The 25,230-nt window shown below is 40.9% G+C and overlaps 1 protein-coding gene across 1 annotated transcript in view; it reads right to left on the bottom strand.

Annotated features, from left to right (window-relative positions):
* The window catches only part of UBR2 (ubiquitin protein ligase E3 component n-recognin 2), a 213,797-nt gene that overhangs the window by 142,717 nt on the left and 45,850 nt on the right, over positions 1 to 25,230 (bottom strand). The window lies entirely within an intron of this gene.

Raw genomic sequence — 25,230 nt, 5'->3', positions numbered from 1 at the left:
TCACTCATAAACATTGCGACAAGGAAAGCTACGGATCCGGAAACTAAAACGTATCCGCTTGAAACCATGTCACGAGGAAAGGAACTTCATGAGAAATTCGAAAAAGAATGTCAGGAAGACGATGGGCGTCTCCTAAGGCGCGTGTCGAGGAGCAAAGTCCAGAATTTTGCTGCTGAGAACACTAAACGAAAACGAACATCAACCGCAGTGGGAAAGCAAACGACAGAGGGGGTTAGAGATATGTTCATCCGCATGGTCGGGATCATATCCCAGCAAACTGCATTTGACTTGAGACACGTTATGACATTTCCCGTAACGCAGTACCCACTTACAATTGCACACTCTGACGGCACACCGCTGAAAACGTGCAAGGCCAAACTTCTGCAAATTTGGAAACGCTTCAAGATGGTGACACCCAATCCGATCTCCCTCCCGTTGACGTAACACTGGTGGATGGCAGTCTACTTCTGCATACATTCCTCTCAGTTACAAACAGCGCAACGTACGGTGCGATGGCAAGGAGTCTTCTGATCAAAGTATGTTCCAACCCGGGTGTCGAAATACACGTCCTGTTCGATACATACGACAGATAGTCTATCAAGGAAATTGAGCAGAGGTTACGGGGCGCAGAGGATCGTCCATTCGTCATCAGCGGCCCCTTACAAGTATCTCGACAAAGTGGCCAGCAATTGCTGAAGAATGGTAACTTCAAAGACCAATTGGCTGCGTTTGTCCTCAAAGAATGGGGAAAGAATCAATATGGCCCGATTCTTGGGGGATAGATATTGATTGTGTCGCACGGTGGAAACTGCTGTCGCTACATCTACAATGCACAGAACGAGTGTATCGCTGTCGATCGTCCAAGCCACCTTCAGGGGAAACACGAAGAAGCGGATACTCTGATCGCATTTCATGCCAGTAATGTTGCTGGATGTATTGTGGTCAGAGCATCAGATACAGATGTAATGGCCATCCTTATTCATATGCTGGGAAGACATGTAGAGAGCGGTATGCAGGGACCAACAGTGATCATGGACTGTGGCGTTACCAACAATCGCCGATACATCGATCTGAATCAAATCGTAAAGGCTTTGGAAGCCATGCAACCTGGACTGTCATTGACAATCATTGCCATCCACGTCTACACTGGAACAGACTTCATGATAGCATTCTACCGTAAGGGAAAGGTTGGGCCGTTGGAGATCCTCATGAAGGACAGTTCCGGCCGGTTCATCAAGGCATTCCGAAACATCAGTACCGCAGACAAACCAGATGAGCCTACTCTACAGGAGTACACCTGCGTAGTGTGCGGACAGAGCGGTCAGGTCGGCATCAATGAGGTGAGACATGCCAAATTACTGCAAATGACCGGCAAGATCAATCAGGTCAGTAAAGCTTGCACTGTTCTACTCTGGTTTACTTAATTGCCTGGAGAAGTATTTTGTAACTGACCCTGTATCTGATCCATCGGAGTGACACTTTTCATGCATTCTTTTTCTGCAGGATACGCTGCTGGTGAACGTGAAGCAGATCGACTGTGCCCTCCTACCACCCTGCCAGAAAAGTCTGGCAAAGAAGATTGCACGCACCAACTAAGTCAGCATGCTGTGGGGTCGTGCTACGACGGCAAATCCGGCACAGGGCCTGGATCCTCTGGACTACGGATGGCGACGAGAGGGTGAATGTCTCGTTCCAGAATGGTTTTCGGGACCCGAAGTGCCAGTCGATCTCTTTCGAGACAACACCAACGTCAGCGACTCCATCACTACTGCTGAAACTGAAGATAACGATGTTTCGGAAGACGACACCGACACTGAGCCATGGAGCGAGGAAGATAGCGAGACAGATTGATTCGATGATAGTTTGCAATAACCGAGAATTTACAGAGACAGTGCGGCGAGAGTTAACAGATACAGCAGTGTGCTACATATTATAAGTCATAGTTAACAGAGATAACAGTGTGCTATGTATTATAAGTGAGAGTTGACAGAAACAGCAGCACGCTATGTATCCTATGTGAAAGTAGAGACAGCACTGTGCTGTATTATAAGTTGATAGATACAGCAGTGAGCTATGTATTATAAGTGAGAGTTGATAGACAGACAGCAGTGAGCTATGTATTATAAGTGAGAGTTGATAGACAGCAGTGAGCTATGTATTATAAGTGAGAGTTGATATAGACAGAAGTGAGAGGTGATATAGACAGAAGTGAGCTATGTATTATAAGTGAGAGTTGATATAGACAGGAGTGAGCTATGTAATTAGGTGAGAGTTTACAGAGACAGTTGTGGACTGTGAGTGAGTGTTGACGACAGAGACTAGCGTGTTATATGTGATGAGACCAGCGCAGTAGAAAGCGGTTTAGACAAAGCTACGTGTATTTGCATGACTTGAGAGTTGTCATAAACAGTTACACATTCTCAAGTAATTGTTGACAAAAAACTAATATGGGAATTCATTCAAAATCCGCGATATTTCGTCGAATATTTCTGCTAATTTACCCCGATAGGGTACGAGGTGTTATTGCTATTCAGTGGTTGGAGTATTTTTTTTTTATTTCGCAGGTGTGCCCCTTTAACTGGCAGCAGACAGTTACAGAATGCAGTGGATTTGCAATATGATTATATCCTGTATTGATAGTTGACTAGAGATGATGTGCTATGTCTTTTGATAACCCGAGTGGTTCTCCCACCGAAAACGTCTGCCATGGGACATTTCGTGTCACCCCAACGATTCTCAATTGGCACAATATAGTGATCTGGAGCACCTGCTCAGGGGTGGGCGTCTGCCAGGGGGTGTCCACCACTCAAAACGTCTGTCCTGTGTCATTTCGTACTCAGGGAAACCCAGACTATGAATCTGAATTAGTTTCAGCCGGTACCTAGAATACATGATCTAGACCCCTTTTCAGGGTCCCTTTAAGGGCGTCTGCCAGGGGGTTTCCACCACTCAAAACGTCTGTCACGTGTCACTTCATATTCGTAGAATCATAACGCACGATTCTGAATTGGTTTCAGCCGGTACCTAGAATACATGATCTAGACCATTTTTCAGGGGTCACTATAAAGGCCCTGGGGGCCACACCCACCTACCAGATCCCGGCAGACGGTCAGTTTGAGAGTTAGTGACGTGGGTCCCAACATCCCATGGGGTGCAACATTGGTACCTCGTTCACATGGGTTCGATGCCCCTGGCTGCGGGTCTATTGTACCTCTATCTACACAAGCTACCTTGCCTCTGGTGCAGTCACTTGTTTATCTTCTTTTGTCCATCTCACTCCAAAGGGGTTGCGAGACTATTACAACCTGTGTATATATATATATATATATATATATATATATATATATATATATATATATATATATATATATATATATATATATATATATATATATGTGTGTGTGTACGTCGTGTGCATGTGGAGTGTGATATATATATATATATATATATATATATATATATATATATATATATATATATATATATATATATATATATATATATATATATATATATATATATATATATATATATATATATATATATATATATATATATATATCGAAGCGTCAAAGCGTGCATCGAAGCGTCAAAAAAAAAGAGGATGGACAAGTGTCTGAGACTGGAGGGAAACTATTTTGAAGGGGACAAGTTGTGATATCAATACATTTTTTTGGAATAAAATTTCTGTGAAGTCAGTCCCATTACTTTTTAGATGGACCTCATACATATATATATATATATATATATATATATATATATATATATATATATATATATATATATATATATACACACATGCATATATATGATCTGTAGCAATTATATACAGTGCCTATATAAAGTCGACACCCCGTTTCAAAATTTTCACCTTTTGTTGCCTTATCGCCTGGAATTAAATTGCATTAAATCCGACTTTTTCCACCTTTATTTACACATCGTAACACACAACTTCCAAGTCAAAAACAAATTTTACATTTTTCAGAAAATTAATTAAAACTAGAACTGCCACTTTATAACTGCTGGCAGTGATGACCGGGTACCCAGTCCGTCCGCCTTTGACACAACTGACACAACGTGAGACTTAAATCATAGTCGCAAAGTTTCGCATTTATCGGATAAGCGGTGCCAGAGAAAACATTACTTAATGGTGATACAAACACAGGCCTGCTTCGAGACGGCGCGGAACAGACGAGTTACGAACCGGGCAGCACAAAGCGTTCAATTTCCTTATTACTGGCGACCAGATTCAAATAATTAAATAATTCTGGCTGCTAAACCACACGGCCGATCAGGTTGAAATTTTAAACTTTTGTTTCACATGTAGCCTAAATTATAAATATGAAGTTTCGCATATATAGAAGTAGTGGTTCCAGAGTAAACATGAATTAATATTTATCCTTCAATCTAAGATGGCGGCCAAACCATGTGACTTGTGACCTCATACTTTTTACCATGTATGCAGATATCATGGAGGATGACAGACGCAAATTTTCGCTTCGATAGGTTAAGCAGTTCCAGAGAAAACATTATTTAATATTTTTCTTAAATTCAATATGGCTGCCAAACCATGTGACCTATCAATTAGAAATTAACAAACTTGTATTCCCTACTCATGTGCAATAGGGGTGTGAAGTTTCCCCTTGATCAGATCAGGTGTTCTGGAGAAGAAGATGTTTGAAGGTTTTCAGGTAAATTCAAGATGGCCGCCAAACCATGTGACCAATCAAGAACAAATTAACAAACTTGAGAAAGGACCTCATGGGGAATATATGTGTGAAGTTTCGGCTTAATCTGTCTTGCCTTTCTGGAGAAGAAGATTTTTAAAATTTATTCATTTTCAATCCAAGATGGCTGACGAAGCATGTGACCTATGACATCAGAAATTTATATTCTGCTTCCAACTGGGTATTGGAACAGGTTTGTAAAGTTTCGTGTTAATCGGTAAAGGTGCGTTTTTCTATCCAAGATGGCCGCTAAACCATGTGACGTGTGATGTCATAATTTTTACCATGCGTGCATACACGATGGTAGATGATAATTACAAATTTTCGATTTGTTTGGTTCAGCGGTTCCAGAGAAAACATTATTTAATATTTTACTTAAATCCAAGATGGCGGCCAAACCGTCTAACATATCAATTCGAAATTAACAAACTTATATCGCCTACGTGTCCCGAATATAGTTCTGAAATCTCCCCTTCATCCGACCAGCGCTTCTGGAGAAGAAGATGTTTGAAGGTTTTAGGGTTTTTTCAAGATGGCCGCCGAACCATGTGACCGATCAAGAACAAATTAACAAACTTGAGAAAGGACCTCATGGGGAATATATGTGTGAAGTTTCGTCTTCATCTGTCTTGCCCTTCTGGAGAAGAAGATTTTTAAAATTTATTCATTTTCAATCCAAGATGGCTGCCGAACCTTGTGACCTATGATATCATAAATTTAAATTCTGCTTTCCATCGTCGACCGGAACAAGTGTGTGAAGTTTCGTGTAAATCGGATAAAGTCTATTTTTCTATCCAAGATGGCCGCCAAACCATGTGACTTCTGAGGTAAAAATTTTTTACCATGTATGCAGACTTGAGGGAGGAAGGCACTTGCAAATTTTCGCTTCGATGGCTTATGAAATACCAGAGAAAACATTATTTAATATTTTTCTTAAATCCAACATGGCGGCCAAACCATGTGACCTATCACTTCGAAATTAACAAACTTGCATCGCATCCATGTCACAAATATAATTCTGAAATCTCGCCTTCATTGGACCAGCGCTTCTGGAGAAGAAGATGTTTGAAGGTTTTAAGGTTTTTTCAAGATGGCCGCCAAACCATGTGACGTATCAACAACAAATTAACAAACTTGAAAGAGGACCTCAGGGGGAATATACCTGTGAAGTTTCGCCTCAATCTGCACAGCCGTTCTGGAGAAGAAGATTTAAAAAAAAAAATTTTTCAAAACAAGATGGCGGCCGAATTACGTCACCGATGACGTCAAAAAATTTTTCTTCTACGATGAATTTTGGTGTAGATGACGCTCAAGAAATTTCAAATTTTTCCCATGTGGCGTTCTACTTGACGAATTTTCACCGGGATACCTTCACCGATGACGTCACGAAAAATCACATGTGTTCCCGAGAGGGAGCTTGTTAAAATGTATGAAGCGAAAAAATTTTTACCCTGGAAGATTTCAGAGATACAGAGGTCCAAAGTTTATCGTTTTTTTCAAGATGGCGGCCGCACCACGTGACCAATGACGTCATAATTATAACGTGATTGTGCTATCAAAAAAGATACATACTACGGTGAAAATTTCGTGTCGATCGGACTTTGCGTTCCTGAGAAAATGATTTTTAAAGTGAAAACAGGGCGCAAAATGCCGGCGGAAAAATAATAATAATAACTAGAACTGCCACTTTATAACTGCTGGCAGTGATGACCGGGTACCCAGTCCGTCCGCCTTTGATACAACATGGGACTTTCTGCAGATGACAGTCCCAAAGTTTCGCATTGAAAGGATAAGCGGTGCCAGAGAAAACATTATTTAATGGTGATACAAACACAGGCCTGCTTCGAGAGGGCGCGGAACAGACGAGTTACGAACCGGGCAGCACAAAGCGTTCAATTTCGTTATTACTGGCTTCCAGATTCAAATAATTAAATAATTCTGGCTCCCAAACCGTGTGACCGATCAGGTTGAAATTTTAAACTTTTGTTTAGCATGTCACCTGAATTATAAATCTGAAGTTTCGCATATATAGAGGCAGCGGTTCCAGAGTAAACATTAATTAATATTTATCCTTCAATCCAAGATGGCGGCCAAACCATGTGACTTGTGATGTCATAATTTGCAACACGTTTGCAAACACGATGGTGGATGATGACTGCAAATTTTCGCTTCTCCAGGTTAAGCAGTTCCAGAGAAAACATTATTTAATATTTTTCTTAAAACCAACATGGCTGCCAAACCCTGGGCCCGATCCCGTTGAAATTTCAAATCCTCATTCCGCATGAGCGTTCCACCATAAACTTGATGTTTCACATTTATTGATGCAGTAGTTCACGAGTAAACATTAATTAATATTTTTCCTTCAATCCAATATGGCTGCCAAACGTTGCGTCGTACCTCAAAGGGGGTGAGAACTTTTTATTCGTCATGGAGAGGCGGTCATAGTGGTCGAGTTTCGCCTGGATCTGTTCAGCCGTTTCAGAGAAAAAGACGTTTGAAGATATTGTTTTTCAATCCAAGATGGCTGACGAACCATGTGACCTATGACATCAGAAATTTATATTCTGCTTCCAACTGGGTATTGGAACACGTTTGTGAAGTTTCGTGTTAATCGGTAAAGGTGCGTTTTTCTATCCAAGATGGCCGCCAAACCATGTGACGTGTGATGTCATAATTTTTACCATGCGTGCATACACGATGGTAGATGATAATTACAAATTTTCGATTCGTTTGGTTCAGCGGTTCCAGAGAAAACATTATTTAATATTTTTCTTAAATCCAAGATGGCGGCCAAACCGTCTAACGTATCAATTCGAAATTAACAAACTTATATCGCCTACGTGTCCTGAATATAGTTCTGAAATCTCCGCTTCATCCGACCAGCGCTTCTGGAGAAGAAGATGTTTGAAGGTTTTAGGGTTTTTTCAAGATGGCCGCCGAACCATGTGACCGATCAAGAACAAATTAACAAACTTGAGAAAGGACCTCATGGGGAATATATGTGTGAAGTTTCGTCTTCATCTGTCTTGCCCTTCTGGAGAAGAAGATTTTTAAAATTTATTCATTTTCAATCCAAGATGGCTGCCGAACCTTGTGACCTATGATATCATAAATTTAAATTCTGCTTTCCATTGATGACCCGAACAAGTGTGTGAAGTTTCGTGTAAATCGGATAAAGTCTATTTTTCTATCCAAGATGGCCGCCAAACCATGTGACTTCTGAGGTAAAATTTTTTTACCATGTATGCAGACTTGAGGGAGGAAGGCACTTGCAAATTTTCGCTTTGATGGCTTATGAAATACCAGAGAAAACATTATTTAATATTTTTCTTAAATCCAACATGGCGGCCAAACCATGTGACCTATCACTTTGAAATTAACAAACTTGCATCGCATACATCTCACGAATATAGTTCTGAAATCTCGCCTTCATTGGACCAGCGCTTCTGGAGAAGAAGATGTTTGAAGGTTTTAAGGTTTTTTCAAGATGGCCGCCAAACCATGTGACGTATCAACAACAAATTAACAAACTTGAAAGAGGACCTCAGGGGGAATGTGCATGTAAAGTTTCGCCTCAATCTGCACAGCCGTTCTGGAGAAGAAGATTTTTTTTAAAAAACACAAAAAAACAAGATGGCGGCCGAATTACGTCACTGATGACGTCAAAATATTTTTTTTCTACGATGAATTTTTGTGTAGATGATGCTCAAGAAATTTCAAATTTTTGCCATGTGGCGTTCTACTTGACGAATTTTTACTGGGATACCTCTTCACTGATGACGTCACGAAAAATCACACGTATACCCGAGAGGGAGCTTGTTCAAATGTATCAAGCGAAATTTTTTTACACTAGAAGGTTTCCGAGATACAGAGGTCCAAAGTTGATCTGTTTTTTCAAGATGGCGCCCGTATCACGTGACCTATGACGTCATAATTATCAATTATGTATGCTATCAAAAAAGATACATATCTGGTGAAAATTTTGTGTCGATTGGTCTTACCATTTCTGAGAAAATGGAATTTAAAGCGAAAAAAATTGGAAATTTTGCAAATTTACGGCGGAAGATAAATAATAATAATAATAATAACTAGAACTGCCACTTTATAACTGCTGGCAGTGATGACCGGGTACCCAGAAGTGTCCGCCTTTGAGACAACTGATACAACATGGGACTTAAATCATTGTCGCAAAGTTTCGCATTGATAGGATAAGCGGTGCCAGAGAAAACATTATTCAATGGTGATACAAACACAGGCCTGCTTCGAGACGGCGCGGAACAGACGAGTTACGAACCGGGCAGCACAAAGCGTTCACTTTCCTTATTACTGGCGAACAGATTCAAATAATTAAATAATTCTGGCTGCCAAACCGTGTGACCGATCAGGTTGAAATTTTAAACTTTTGTTTCGCATGTCGGCTAAATTACAAATGTGAAGTTTCGTATATATAGAAGCAGCGGTTCCAGAGTAAACATTAATTAATATTTATCCTTCAATCCAAGATGGCGGCCAAACCATGTGACTTGTGACGTCACAATTTTCACCACTTGTGCAAACACGATCGTAGACGATAACTGCAAATTTTCGCTTCGCTTGGTTAAGCAGTTCCAGAGAAAACATTATTTAATATTTTTCTTAAAACCAACATGGCTGCCAAACCCTGGGCCCGATCCCGTTGAAATTTAAAACCCTCATTCCACATGAGCGTTCCACCATAAACTTGATGTTTCACATTTATTGATGCAGTAGTTCCAGAGTAAACATTAATTAATATTTTTCCTTCAATCCACGATGGCTGCCAAACGTTGCGTCGTACCTCAAAAAGGGGGTGAGAACTTTTTATTCGTCATGGAGAGGCGGTCATAGTGGTGGAGTTTCGCCTGATCTGTTCAGTCCTTTCAGAGAAAAAGACGTTTAAAGATATTATTTTTTAATCCAAGATGGCTGACGAACCATGTGACCTATGACATTACAAATTTAAATTCTGCTTCCAACTGGGTATTGGAACACGTTTGTGAAGTTTCGTGTTAATCGGTAAAGGTGCGTTTTTCTATCCAAGATGGCCGCCAAACCATGTGACATGTGACATCATAATTTTTACCACGCATGCACAGACAAAGGTAGATGATAATTACAAATTTTCGATTCGTTTGGTTAAGCAGTTCCAGAGAAAACATTATTTAATATTTTTCTTAAATCCAAGATGGCGGCCAAACCATGTGACTTATCAATTCGAAATTAACAAACTTATATCGCCTTCCTGTCCCGAATATAGTTCTGAAATCTCCCCTTCATTGGGCCAACGCTTCTGGAGAAGAAGATGTTTGAAGGTTTTCGGGTTTTTTCAAGATGGCCGCCAAACCATGTGACCGATCAAGAACAAATTAACAAACTTGAGAAAGGACCTCATGGGGAATATATGTGTGAAGTTTCTTCTTAATCTGTCTTGCCCTTCTGGAGAAGAAGATTTTTAAAATTTATTCATTTTCAATCCAAGATGGCTGCCGAACCTTGTGACCTATGATATCATAAATTTAAATTCTGCTTTGCATCGTCGACCCGAACAAGTGTGTGAAGTTTCTTGAAAATCGGATAAGGTCTATTTTTTCTATCCAAGATGGCCGCCAAACCATGTGACTTCTGAGGTAAAAAATGTTTACCATGTATGCAGACTTGAGGGAGGAAGGCAATTGCAAATTTTCGTCGATGGCTTATGAAATACCAGAGAAAACATTATTTAATATTTTTCTTAAATCCAACATGGCGGCCAAACCATGTGACCTATCACTTCGAAATTAACAAACTTGCATCGCATACATGTCACGAATATAGTTGTGAAATCTCGCCTTCATGGGACCAGCGCTTCTGGAGAAGAAGATGTTTGAAGGTTTTAGGGTTTTTTCAAGATGGCCGCCAAACCATGTGACGTATCAACAACAAATTAACAAACTTGAAAGAGAACATCAGGGGGAATGTACCTGTAAAGTTTCGCCTTAATCTGTCCAGCCCTTCTGGAGAAGAAGATTTTTTTTTTAAAAACACTAAAAAACAAGATGGCGGCCGAATTACGTCATCGATGACGTCAAGAAAAACATTTTCGTCAGTGATTTTAGGCGTAGATGATGCTCAGAATTTTTCAGATTTTTCCTATACGGCGTTCTACTTGACGAATTTTCACCGGTATATTGCTTCACCTATGACGTCATGAAAAATCACACGTGTTCCCCATAGGGAGCTTAGTAAAATGTATCAAGAGAAAAATTTTTCCATTGCACGGTTTCCGAGATACAGATGTCCAAAGTTTATCGTTTTTTTCAAGATGGCGCCCGCACCACATGACCAATGACGTCATAATTATAACGTGATTGTGCTATCAAAAAAGATACATACTGTGGTGAAAATTTTGTGTCGATCGGACTTAGTATCCCAGAGAAAATGATTTTTAAAGCGAAAAAGGGTGCAAAATGCCGGCGGAAAAAGAAAAATAATAATAAACAGAAGAAAAACAATAGGGTACCCTGTACTGACAGGGTACCCTAATAACTAGAACTGCCACTTTATAACTGCTGGCAGTGATGACCGGGTACCCAGTCCGTCCGCCTTTGATACAACATGGGACTTAAATCAGAGTCGCAATTTTCGCATTGAAAGGATAAGCGGTGCCAGAGAAAACATAATTTAATGGTGATACAAACACAGGCCTGCTTCGAAACGGCGCGGAACAGACGAGTTACGAACCGGGCAGCACAAAGCGTTCAATTTCGTTATTACTGGCTTCCAGATTCAAATAATTAAATAATTATGGTTCCCAAACCGCGTGACCGATCAGGTTGAAATTTTAAACTTTTGTTACGCATGTAGGTTAAATTACAAATGTGAAGTTTCATATATATAGAAGCAGCGGTTCCAGAGTAAACATTAATTAATATGGATCCTTCAATCAAAGATGGCGGCCAAAGCATGTGACGTATGATGTCATAATTTTCACCACATGTGCAAACACGAACGGAGACGATAAGTGCAAATTTTCGCTTCGCTAGGTTAAGCAGTTCCAGAGAAAACATTATTTAATATTTTTCTTAAAACCAACATGGCTGCCAAACCCTGGGCCCGATCCCGTTGAAATTTCAAACCCTCATTCCGCATGAGTGTTCCACCATAAATGTGATGTTTCACATTTATTGATGCAGTAGTTCCAGAGTAAACATTAATTAATATTTTTCCTTCAATCCACTATGGCTGCCAAACTTTGCGTCGTACCTCAAAAGGGGGTGAGAACTTTTTATTCGTCATGGAGAGGCGGTCATAGTCGTGGAGGTTGGCCTGGATCTGTTCAGTGGTTTCGGAGAAAAAGACGTTTAAAGATATTATTTTTCAATCCAAGATGGCTGACGAACCATGTGACCTATGACATCACAAATTTATATTCTGATTCCAACTGGGTATTGGAACAGGTTTGTGAAGTTTCGTGTAAATCGGTAAAGGTGCGTTTTTCTATCCAAGATGGCCGCCAAACCATGTGACGTGTGACCTCATAATTTTTACCACGCGTGCACACACGATGGTAGATGGTAATTGCAAACTTTCGATTCGTTAGGTTAAGCGGTTCCAGAGAAAACATTATTTAATATTTTTCTTAAATCCAAGATGGCGGCCAAACCGTGTGACTTATCAATTCCAAATTAACAAACTTATATCGCCTTCGTGTCCCGAATATACTTCTGAAATCTGCCCTTCATCCGACCAGCGCTTCTGGAGAAGAAGATGTTTGAAGGTTTTTGGGTTTTTTCAAGATGGCCGCCAAACCATGTGACCGATCAAGAAGAAATTAACAAACTTGAGAAAGGACCTCATGGGGAATATATATGTGAAGTTTCGTCTTCATCTGTCTTGCCCTTCTGGAGAAGAAGATTTTTAAAATTTATTCATTTTCAATCCAAGATGGCTGCCGAACCTTGTGACCTATGATATCATAAATTTAAATTCTGCTTTCCATCATAGACCCAAACAAGTGTGTGAAGTTTCGTGTAAATCGGATAAGGTCTATTTTTCTATCCAAGATGGCCGCCAAACCATGTGACTTCTGAGGTAAAAAATTTTTACCATGTATGCAGACTTGAGGGAGGAAGGCACTTGCAAATTTTCGCTTCGATGGCTTATGAAATACCAGAGAAAACATGATTTAATATTTTTCTTAAATCCAACATGGCGGCCAAACCATGTGACCTATCACTTCGAAATTAACAAACTTGCATCGCATGCATGTCACGAATATAGATCTGAAATCTCGCCTTCATTGGACCAGCGCTTCTGGAGAAGAAGATGTTTGAAGGTTTTAGGGTTTTTTCAAGATGGCCGCCAAACCATGTGACCTACCAACAAGAAATTAACAAACTTGAAAAAGGACCTCAGGGCGAATATACCTGTAAAGTTTCGCCTCAATCTGCACAGCCGTTCTGGAGAAGAAGATTTAAAAAAAAAATATTTTCAAAACAAGATGGCGGCCGAATTACGTCACCGATGACGTCAAAAAAAATTTTTTCTACGATGAATTTTGGTGTAGATGACGCTCAAGAAATTTCAAATTTTTCCCATGTGGCGTTCTACTTGACGAATTTTCACCGGGATACCTCTTCACCGATGACGTCACGAAAAATCACACGTGTTCCCGAGAGGGAGCTTGTTAAAATGTATGAAGCGAAAAAATTTTTACCCTGGAAGATTTCAGAGATACAGAGGTCCAAAGTTTATCGTTTTTTTCAAGATGGCGCCCGCACCACGTGACCAATGACGTCATAATTATAACGTGATTGTGCTATCAAAAAAGATACATACTACGGTGAAAATTTCGTGTCGATCGGACTTTGCGTTCCTGAGAAAATGATTTTTAAAGTGAAAACAGGCCGCAAAATGCCGGCGGAAAAATAATAATAACTAGAACTGCCACTTTATAACTGCTGGCAGTGATGACCGGGTACCCAGTCCGTCCGCCTTTGATACAACATGGGACTTTCTGCAGATGACAGTCGCAAAGTTTCGCATTCATGGGGAAAGTGGTTCCAGAAAAAAACATTATTGAAGAGTGATGCAAACAGAGGCATGCTTCGATATGGCGTGGGACTGAAGAGCTGCGAACCGGGCAGCAAAAAGCGTTCAATTTCCTTATTACTGGCGAACAGATTCAAATAATTAAATAATTCTGGCTGCCAAACCGTGTGACCGATCAGGTTGAAATTTTAAACTTTTGTTTCTCATGTCGGCTAATTTAGAAATTTGAAGTTTCGTATATATAGAAGCAGTGGTTCCAGAGTAAACATTAATTAATATTTATCCTTCAATCCAAGATGGCGGCCAAACCATGTAACTTGTGATGTCATAATTTTCACCACATGTGTAAACACAATCCTAGACGATAAGTGCAAATTTTCGCTTCGCTAGGTTAAGCAGTTCCAGAGAAAACATTATTTAATATTTTTCTTAAAACCAACATGGCTGCCAAACCCTGGGCCCAATCCCGTTGAAATTTCAAACCCTCATTCCGCATGACTGTTGCACCATAAAGGTGATGTTTCACATTTATTGATGCAGTAGTACCAGAGTAAACATTAATTAATATTTTTCCTTCAATCCAATATGGCTGCCAAACGTTGCGTCGTACCTCAAAAGGGGGTGGGAACTTTTTATTCGTCATGGAGAGGCGGTCATAGTGGTCGAGTTTCGCCTGGATCTGTTCAGCCGTTTCAGAGAAAAAGACGTTTGAAGATATTGTTTTTCAATCCAAGATGGCTGACGAACCATGTGACCTATGACATCAGAAATTTAAATTCTGCTTCCAACTGGGTATTGGAACACGTTTGTGAAGTTTCGTGTTAATCGGTAAAGGTGCGTTTTTCTATCCAAGATGGCCGCCAAACCATGTGAAGTGTGACGTCATAATTTTTATCAGGCGTGCATACTGCCCTCGCGATGATAATTACAAATTTTCGATTCGTTTGGTTAAGCGGTTCCAGAGAAAAGATTATTTAATATTTTTCTTAAATCCAAGATGGCGGCCAAACCATGTGACTTATCAATTCGAAATTAACAAACTTATATCGACTTACTCTCCCGAATATAGTTCTGAAATCTCGCCTTCATTGGACCAGCGCTTTTGAAGAAGAAGATGTTTGAAGGTTTTAGGGTTTTTTCAAGATGGCCGCCAAACCATGTGACCGATCAAGAAGAAATTAACAAACTTGAGAAAGGACCTCATGGGGAATATATGTGTGAAGTTTCGTCTTAATCTATCTTGCCCTTCTGGAGAAGAAGATTTTTAAAATTTATTCATTTTCAATCCAAGATGGCTGCCGAATCTTGTGACCTATGATATCATAAATTTAAATTCTGCTTTCCATCGTCGACCCGAACAAGTGTGTGAAGTTTCGTGAAAATCGGATAAGGTCTATTTTTCCATCCAAGATGGCCGCCAAACCATGTGACTTCTGAGGTAAAAAATTTTTACCATGTATGCAGACTTGAGGGAGGAAGGCAATTGCAAATTTTCACTTCGATGGCTTATGAAATACCAGAGAAAACATTATTTAATATTTTTCTTAAATCCAACATGGCGGCCAAACCATGTGACCTATCACTTTGCAATTAACAAACTTGCATCGCATACATATCCCGAATATAGTTGTGAAATCTCGCCTTCATGGGACCAGCGCTTCTGGAGAAGAAGATGTTTGAAGGTTTTAGGGTTTTTTCAAGATGGCCGCCAAACCATGTGACGTATCAACAACAAATTAACAAACTTGAAAGAGGACCTCAGGGGGAATGTGCCTGTAAAGTTTCGCCTTAATCTGTCCAGCCCTTCTGGAGAAGAAGATTTCAAAAAAAAAAATTTTCAAAACAACATGGCGGCCAAATTACGTCACCGATGACGACAAAATATTTTTTTTCTACGATGAATTTTTGTGTAGATGACGCTCAAGAAATTTCAAATTTTTGCCATGTGGCGTTCTACTTGACGAATTTTCACTGGGATACCTCTTCACCGATGACGTCACGAAAAATCACACGTATTCCCGAGAGGGAGCTTGTTAAAATGTATGAAGCGAAATTTTTTTTACCCTAGAAGATTTCAGAGATACAGAGCTCCAAAGTTTTTCTGTTTTTTCAAGATGGCGCCCGTACCATGTGACCTATGACGTCATAATTATCAATTATGTATGCTATCAAAAAAGATACATATTTGGTGAAAATTTTGTGTCGATTGGTCTTACCATTTCTGAGAAAATGGCATTTAAAGCGAAAAAATTTGGAAATTTTGCAAATTTACGGCGGAAGAAAAATAATAATAATAAACAGAAGAAAAACAATAGGTTATCCAGTCCATTTGACTGGATACCCTAATAATAAATAACTAGAACTGCCACTTTATAACTGCTGGCAGTGATGACCGGGTACCCAGTCCGTCCGCCTTTGATACAACATGGGACTTAAATCAGAGTCGCAATTTTCGCATTGAAAGGATAAGCGGTGCCAGAGAAAACATAATTTAATGGTGATACAAACACAGGCCTGCTTCGAAACGGCGCGGAACAGACGAGTTACGAACCGGGCAGCACAAAGCGTTCAATTTCGTTATTACTGGCTTCCAGATTCAAATAATTAAATAATTATGGTTCCCAAACCGCGTGACCGATCAGGTTGAAATTTTAAACTTTTGTTACGCATGTAGGTTAAATTACAAATGTGAAGTTTCATATATATAGAAGCAGCGGTTCCAGAGTAAACATTAATTAATATGGATCCTTCAATCAAAGATGGCGGCCAAAGCATGTGACGTATGATGTCATAATTTTCACCACATGTGCAAACACGAACGGAGACGATAAGTGCAAATTTTCGCTTCGCTAGGTTAAGCAGTTCCAGAGAAAACATTATTTAATATTTTTCTTAAAACCAACATGGCTGCCAAACCCTGGGCCCGATCCCGTTGAAATTTCAAACCCTCATTCCGCATGAGTGTTCCACCATAAATGTGATGTTTCACATTTATTGATGCAGTAGTTCCAGAGTAAACATTAATTAATATTTTTCCTTCAATCCACTATGGCTGCCAAACTTTGCGTCGTACCTCAAAAGGGGGTGAGAACTTTTTATTCGTCATGGAGAGGCGGTCATAGTCGTGGAGGTTGGCCTGGATCTGTTCAGTGGTTTCGGAGAAAAAGACGTTTAAAGATATTATTTTTCAATCCAAGATGGCTGACGAACCATGTGACCTATGACATCACAAATTTATATTCTGATTCCAACTGGGTATTGGAACAGGTTTGTGAAGTTTCGTGTAAATCGGTAAAGGTGCGTTTTTCTATCCAAGATGGCCGCCAAACCATGTGACGTGTGACCTCATAATTTTTACCACGCGTGCACACACGATGGTAGATGGTAATTGCAAACTTTCGATTCGTTAGGTTAAGCGGTTCCAGAGAAAACATTATTTAATATTTTTCTTAAATCCAAGATGGCGGCCAAACCGTGTGACTTATCAATTCCAAATTAACAAACTTATATCGCCTTCGTGTCCCGAATATACTTCTGAAATCTGCCCTTCATCCGACCAGCGCTTCTGGAGAAGAAGATGTTTGAAGGTTTTTGGGTTTTTTCAAGATGGCCGCCAAACCATGTGACCGATCAAGAAGAAATTAACAAACTTGAGAAAGGACCTCATGGGGAATATATATGTGAAGTTTCGTCTTCATCTGTCTTGCCCTTCTGGAGAAGAAGATTTTTAAAATTTATTCATTTTCAATCCAAGATGGCTGCCGAACCTTGTGACCTATGATATCATAAATTTAAATTCTGCTTTCCATCATAGACCCAAACAAGTGTGTGAAGTTTCGTGTAAATCGGATAAGGTCTATTTTTCTATCCAAGATGGCCGCCAAACCATGTGACTTCTGAGGTAAAAATTTTTTACCATGTATGCAGACTTGAGGGAGGAAGGCACTTGCAAATTTTCGCTTCGATGGCTTATGAAATACCAGAGAAAACATTATTTAATATTTTTCTTAAATCCAACATGGCGGCCAAACCATGTGACCTATCACTTCGAAATTAACAAACTTGCATCGCATGCATGTCACGAATATAGATCTGAAATCTCGCCTTCATTGGACCAGCGCTTCTGGAGAAGAAGATGTTTGAAGGTTTTAGGGTTTTTTCAAGATGGCCGCCAAACCATGTGACCTACCAACAAGAAATTAACAAACTTGAAAAAGGACCTCAGGGCGAATATACCTGTAAAGTTTCGCCTCAATCTGCACAGCCGTTCTGGAGAAGAAGATTTTTAAAAAATATATTTTCAAAACAAGATGGCGGCCGAATTACGTCACCGATGACGTCAAAAAAAAATTTTTCTACGATGAATTTTGGTGTAGATGACGCTCAAGAAATTTCAAATTTTTCCCATGTGGCGTTCTACTTGACGAATTTTCACCGGGATACCTCTTCACCGATGACGTCACGAAAAATCACACGTGTTCCCGAGAGGGAGCTTGTTAAAATGTATGAAGCGAAAAAATTTTTACCCTGGAAGATTTCAGAGATACAGAGGTCCAAAGTTTATCGTTTTTTTCAAGATGGCGCCCGCACCACGTGACCAATGACGTCATAATTATAACGTGATTGTGCTATCAAAAAAGATACATACTACGGTGAAAATTTCGTGTCGATCGGACTTTGCGTTCCTGAGAAAATGATTTTTAAAGTGAAAACAGGCCACAAAATGCCGGCGGAAAAAGAAAAATAATAATAAACAGAAGAAAAACAATAGGGTACCCTGTACTGACAGGGTACCCTAATAATAAACATAAGAAAAACAATAGGGTACCCTGTACTCACAGGGTACCCTAATAAACATAAGAAAAACAATAGGGTACCCTGTACTCACAGGGTACCCTAATAAACAGAAGAAAAACAATAGGTTATCCAGTCCATTTGACTGGATACCCTAATAAACAGAAGAAAAACAATAGGTTATCCAGTCCATTTGACTGGATACCCTAATAAATAATAAACATAAGAAAAACAATAGGGTACCCTGTACTCACAGGGTACCCTAATTACAAAACTCGAATATCTTGGTTGGATAAGTGTCCACATCCTGAGTTAATACTTGGTGGAAGCACCTTTGACAGCAATTACAGCTGTGAGTCTGTTGGGATAGGTCTCTACCAACCTTACACACCTTGATTGGGCAATATTTTCCCATTCTTCTGTACAAAACTGCTCAAGCTCAGTGAAGTTGTGTGGGGAGCGTTGATGAACAGCAATCTTGAAGTCACCGCAGATTTTCGATTGGATTTTGGTTGGGGCTCTGACTGGGCCACTGAAAGACATTTACCTTTTTGTTCCTTGGCCACTCCTGTGCATCATTGTCATGGTGAAAGGTGAACTTCCATCCCAATTTCAGCTTTCTTGCAGAGGGCAGCAGGCTTTCCTCTGGCATTTTTCTTCATTCTGTTCTGTCCATTTTCCCTTCTATCCTGACAAGTGCCCCAGTCCCTGCTGATGAGAAACATCCCATCACATGATGCTGCCACCACCATGCTTCACAGTAGGGATGGTGTTCTTTGGGTGATGTGCTGTGTTGAGTTTGCGCTAAACGTGACGTTTTGCATTTCGGCCAAAAAGTTCCATCTTAGGTTTTGGCAGACCACAAAACTTTTTGCCACATGGTTTCAGAATCTGCATACCTCAAATGGGACTCAAGGTGGGCTTTTTGAGTTATGGCTTCCTTCTTGCCACCCTACCATGCAGGCCAGACTTGTTGAGTGCTTGGGATATTGTTGTCACATGCACACAGTGACCAGTCTTTGCCATAAAGACATGCAGCTCGATCAAAGTTGTCATTCGCCTCTTGGTGACCTTTCTGATCAGTCTCCGCTTTGCTTGGTCATCCACTTTGGAGGGATGGCCTTATCTATCAAGTGTCTTTGTGGCACCATACACCTTCCCTTCCTTAATGATTGTCTTGACTGTGCTCCAAGGGATATTCAAGGCCTTTGAAATATTTGGTACCCATCCCCTGATCTGTGCCTTTCCACAACTTTATCCCAGAGGTGTTTGGAAAGCTCCTTGGTGCTCATGGTTGAGTCATTGCAGTGAAATGCACTACCCAGCAGAGCAAGCCTACAGGAACAGCTGATTTTATTCTGAAATAATGAGAATCACTGCAATTTAACACAGGTGGAGGACAATTAAGTTTTGTGTGATTTTGACAGTGATTGGTTACACCTGAGCTAATTTACAATTACTATTATAAGGGTGGGGGGGGTGGACACTTATCCAACCAAGATATTCAAGTTTTGTATTTTTAAATAATTTTCTTAAATTTGTAGAATTTGTTTTTCACTTGGAAGTTGTGGGTTATGATGTGTAAATAAAGGTGGAAAAAGTGATTTCATGCAATAAAATTCCAGGCTACAAGGCAACAAAAGGTGAAAATTTTGAAAGGGGGTGTAGACTTTTGAGAAGCACTGTAGTTATATCTGTAGCAATTTTGTTTAGCTAACTCACCCTTCCCCCTTGTACTGGTGGAAGGAAAGATGCATTGTGAATGTGGTTACAACTATCCCCTTTGTTATCTTCCTCATTCTCAACTCTTTACAGATTATAACCTCATACCACATTCACTCCACAAAACACACCAATAACTACACAAATGCATTCAGTAACACCTCAATAGTATAGCTCAAACAAGTTTAACACCACAGATGCAGGCCACCAGTGCTGCGAGTGTTCTTGTCACCGCGCTGCCAAACCACAAGCACTGCCCGAGTTGTACCAGCCATTCCGCCCATCGCATTGCTGGAACCAATAGTGTTGACTGGATCGCAGAGTGCCAGCCAATCGGCATGGGTGGATCACGACAAGCGGAAAAAGAAGCAAGGGTGATAAAATCCCTGGTAGAGTCCAGTTCGGGAAGAAATTCCGAGTCAGAGAGTCAGAGTTATAGAAGAAAAGAGAGCAGCATCGAGTCCAGTTCTGCGGAATTGAGTCCAGTTATGAAGAGGTGAGAGAAAGGCTCAAGTAGAATTGGTTCGACAGGTCCCTTGGCCCAAGAGCAGCTTCGAGGTAAATGACGCCAAGCGCTGATGATGGGGCTCCCAGGCGTGGTTGCCACCTCCCCACGGACAGTACCTCCTATGCAGCTGGTAGAACCAACCCCAAACTCTCGAACATAGAAAGGCTCAACGATGATTCTTCCCAGGATTGACATCTCTCCCCATACATCTTACATACACATCCCACATCCTTGCACCTTACAGCACGCACGCACGTACACACACACACACACACACACACACACACACACACACACACACACACACACACACACACACACACACACACACACACACGTACACACACACACACGTACACACACACACACGTACACACACACACACACGTACACACACGTACACACACACACACACACACACGTACACACACGTACACACACGTACACACACACACACACACACACCTCTGACTCACACTGTCGTGGACTGTAAACTGAGCCGCAACAGTTTTTTTCAGAGCTCGCATTCCACGCATTTGCAATTGCACTTGTCAATCACCCACACCATACATCCTGTTTTTTCGCACATGTGTCGTCCATCTCAAGTACAGGTGAGGCCAAGGTCAACATCATACCCCACCTACTTTGCTTCTCTGTCTTTCAACCTTTCTTCTCTCCTTCTTACAGAAATGATTGAGGCACCTGTGCATGCAGATTCGTGATAAGTTGACTGACAAAGGGGTGTGTGTGCTTCAAGGTAAGATCATTCTTTGTGACAGTTTTTGCTCTGTAAATACATGTTTTGCCCTGTGTATGCATGCCTTTGCTAAAGTTTTTATAAACAGTTTCTAAACTGCCCAATTGTCTTTTTCTCCATTGGTTAGACACTTGTGTGTAAATAGTGGATGGGAGTTCTGCCCTGCTGTTTCACTAAGGTTAGTCATCAGCCAACGTGCCACTTACAGTATCGCTCGGCCGTTTTTGATCAACAGTCGGGGGGCGTTGAGAGCCCCCTATCTGGGCGGATTAATTTGCCAGGAAGGTAATGTGGGAATTGGACGCAAGGGCCCTCCCTAAATTAATAATCTCAGATGGCATCCATGGATGCTTAGCAACCCGTCGTACTACGGAGTTATCTGCTACTACTACTATGACTCAGCGGACGCATCCGAGATCAAAGTTATCTGCAGCTCGGATACATCCGAGATCAAAGTTTAAGTTATCTGCAGCTCGTCAACTTCAGGGTCAAAGGTGGGGAAGTGGGTCCGAGAAGCCCCTCATAACCCAGATCGGCAAACCCGTAACAATACTGGAGCATCGACAGCTCCAGTTGATGGCTCAACCAACGCCAAGATCACCGTGGCGGGAGGGTAAAAACCCACGATGTTCTGAATGGCTCAATTCCTGAGGAGAGATTGCGAATTAATGGCGGACAACACTCGCGCTGGTCGTGAGGAGAGACACGAAAACCTTAAAGCTTTTAAAACCAACAGGTTTATTCCCGAACCACAATAAAAAGAACCAGGGAAGACTGACCGGCAAAGGGATACGACGGCAGGTAGTGATGGGGAAGAAAAGGGGGACACGGAATCGATAATAAATAATTATGTACAATGTGAATAAAAACTATGGCACCACACACCAGACTCAGTCACTGGTGGAGAAAAGGGACAAAAACTGGAGGACTCAGCTCTGGTGCTTGTGGAGAGGAGCAGGTGATGAGGGGATGATTGGTGGCGGGTAGCAGGCAGACAAAACCAGACACAGACCGAAGAAAACAGGTTGAGGCAGGCATGTAGGTTGACATCCTCAACACTCTCCTTCGAACCTTTCCCTCCAAACTCTTTCTCACCCTCATGGACCCCGTTCTCCTCAGACCAACTGCTCTTTCTCGTCGTATCCGCCTTAGACCTCGATGTTCCCTCTCCGACCCACACCCACCCACCCTGATTAGGCCCCTCCCTCTTCTCCCCAGGCAATGCTCTGCCCCTTGGGAGGCATCTATCACTCACCCCTAGATGCATTCACAGCTCCCCCCTCTCTTCCTCTTGCAAAGTCTCCCAGTGCCCCCGGTAGAGATTGACATTGAGTTTACGCACACAATTTCCTTAACCATAATCCCTAATAGATTATTACCACGTACCACCCCCTATATGGTACACATGCAAACAAGACATCCTCTAGCTGATGTGTCCCTGCTTATTACATCAAGATGGGCTAACTACTCGTACATGGACCATGCTACTCTATACATTCCTCTCTGCTCTATGGTAATATCTAAACCCCCCCTGCCCCCCCCCCGCCCCCCAACAAACGTGAGGACCCCAGCCCAACATATTGTTACATTTCCAAGATACCTTTTAAGGGTTAAATAAGGTGGTATGAAAGATGACTTCTGAAAAAAAGTTTTCTAGAACCTTCAAAATATTTTTTTTTTATTTCAAGAAACAGTAATTATATACATACGATGCTTGAATACTATAGAACAAAAATCGCCTTTTTGGTACTTTCAAAACCCTTCCATTTAACAGTACTTGGACAAAATAACACGGCATTTTAAGTCATCACGACCAATCAAATTAACTGCTCGTAGACCCTACGCATGTCCTTGTTTCTCGAGACAGTGCGCCTGCATGGGGTAATGTGTTCTATGCAGTCTCCAGTTAGAGATGTTTAACGTTTTTGACCTGCAGGGTTCCAGGTAGGGTCACACATTATAGCCTACGGTGGGTACATGTCCTCATGCTGATGGTCCAACAATGAACTTTCAGAGCCAAAAAACAAACGGTGACACTTTTTGCTCTGAAAGTCATTTTAAAACTGAAAAGGCTTTCCTAACAACTTTTCTCTGCTATTACTGTCTCCAAGGGAACTTTCACAAATTACTTTTTGGTACAATTACAATAGCAACTAGAGGGGGAGCACTCGGTAAAATGCAAAACCTCCGCCGCCAATACTGCTAGGTCACTCAAGTGAACCTGATATCCGATTCATTCAATTTGATGTCAACAGTGCTCACAGAGTTATAGTTTGCAACTTTCGCTTTTACATACTCAATTCATTCGTCATAACTAGATTCCTTGAGAAAGAAATTGATTTTACGTGGGTATATTGACCTGAAGTTCCAAAATCAACCGCAATTATAATTTTGGCATCTTTTTTTGTTGGAAATCACTTATAACATGTAGAAATGCAAAAAAAAGGAATCGAAATTTTGTTGAAAAAAATTGCAAAATTTTTTTTTCTCTCAATTTTTTTTTTGGGGGGGGGGGTTGGAAATCACTTAAAACATGCAGAAATGCAAAAAAAATTATATTTTTTCAAACTGGCCGCGGCCATATTGGATTTTGGACCAAGTCCAAAATCTAATGGCATGATCCTTGGACCAGACCTAACGCCCCCACCAAGTTTCGTCGAAATCCGTCGAGGAGTTTTTCCGTAATACTGTTCACAAACTTACAAACAAACAAACAAATGAGGAATATCTGCCGACGAGAGATTCCGATGAGAATCGTTCTCGAGTAACCATGAAAAATATGCGTTTGCCTCATAACGTCACCAGATGACGTCATAATGTCTCAAGCTTGACATATCTAGAAAGCACTCATCGAGGTGTTCAATTTGAGGTACTACACGATATGGTTCCTAAAACTTGAAAATTTGACCTTGGGGTCAAATATGTTTGACCTCAGGCGCTAACCATGAAGGTCAAGGCCAATCGCCACCAAAAATTAATCAGCTGAGCGCCAGACCATGGACTATATTCCCATGAAGTTTGAAGACTATCCGATCAAAATTACTCAAAAAATAAGGGTTTCGTCGACTCCCCTGATTTGCGACAAAGTGACCTTGACCTTTGACCTTTGACCTTGACCTTCAAAATTTTATGCGCTGAAAGGGACCTCTATAGGCCTCTGATATGCGAAGTTACAAAAATTTCCAATGATAACTGTGCTCTGCAGAATTATTTATACGTGATTACAGACAAAAAAAAAAAAAATTCGTTTTGGCAAGATAACAAACAAACAAACAGAAAGGGGTGAAAACAGTAACCTCCATCCATCTTCGATGGCTGAGGTTAACTAGAACTGCACTCGATAGAGTGCATACCTCCACCAGGCTGAAAGGTTTACATTTTTGTATCCCACTCATAGGCCAGATCTGCAACTGGACCTAAACCAAAATTTAATCGACTTGTTCTCGTCACCGACCCAACTCATCCACCAAGTTTTGTCATAATCCGTCCATAACTTATTGAACTATCGTGCTCTACATATCGTTTTTGGCCCGATCACTAAATGGTGAAGAATCACTTAAATTTTTATTGTATCCAGATCTGGATCTGGATATTCACCAAAATCTAAAGAATTCGTCCTTGTCACACACCCAAACTGTTCACCAAGTTTCGTCTGAATCCATCTACAACTTTTT

The sequence above is a fragment of the Eptatretus burgeri genome, chromosome 13 (assembly GCF_056783735.1).
Source record: "Eptatretus burgeri isolate ZD-2024b chromosome 13, Ebu_testis_v1, whole genome shotgun sequence".
Lineage (NCBI taxonomy): Eukaryota > Metazoa > Chordata > Myxini > Myxiniformes > Myxinidae > Eptatretus > Eptatretus burgeri.
The sequence above is the reverse complement of the archived record's forward strand: the minus strand, read 5'-3'. Positions and strand labels throughout refer to the sequence as shown.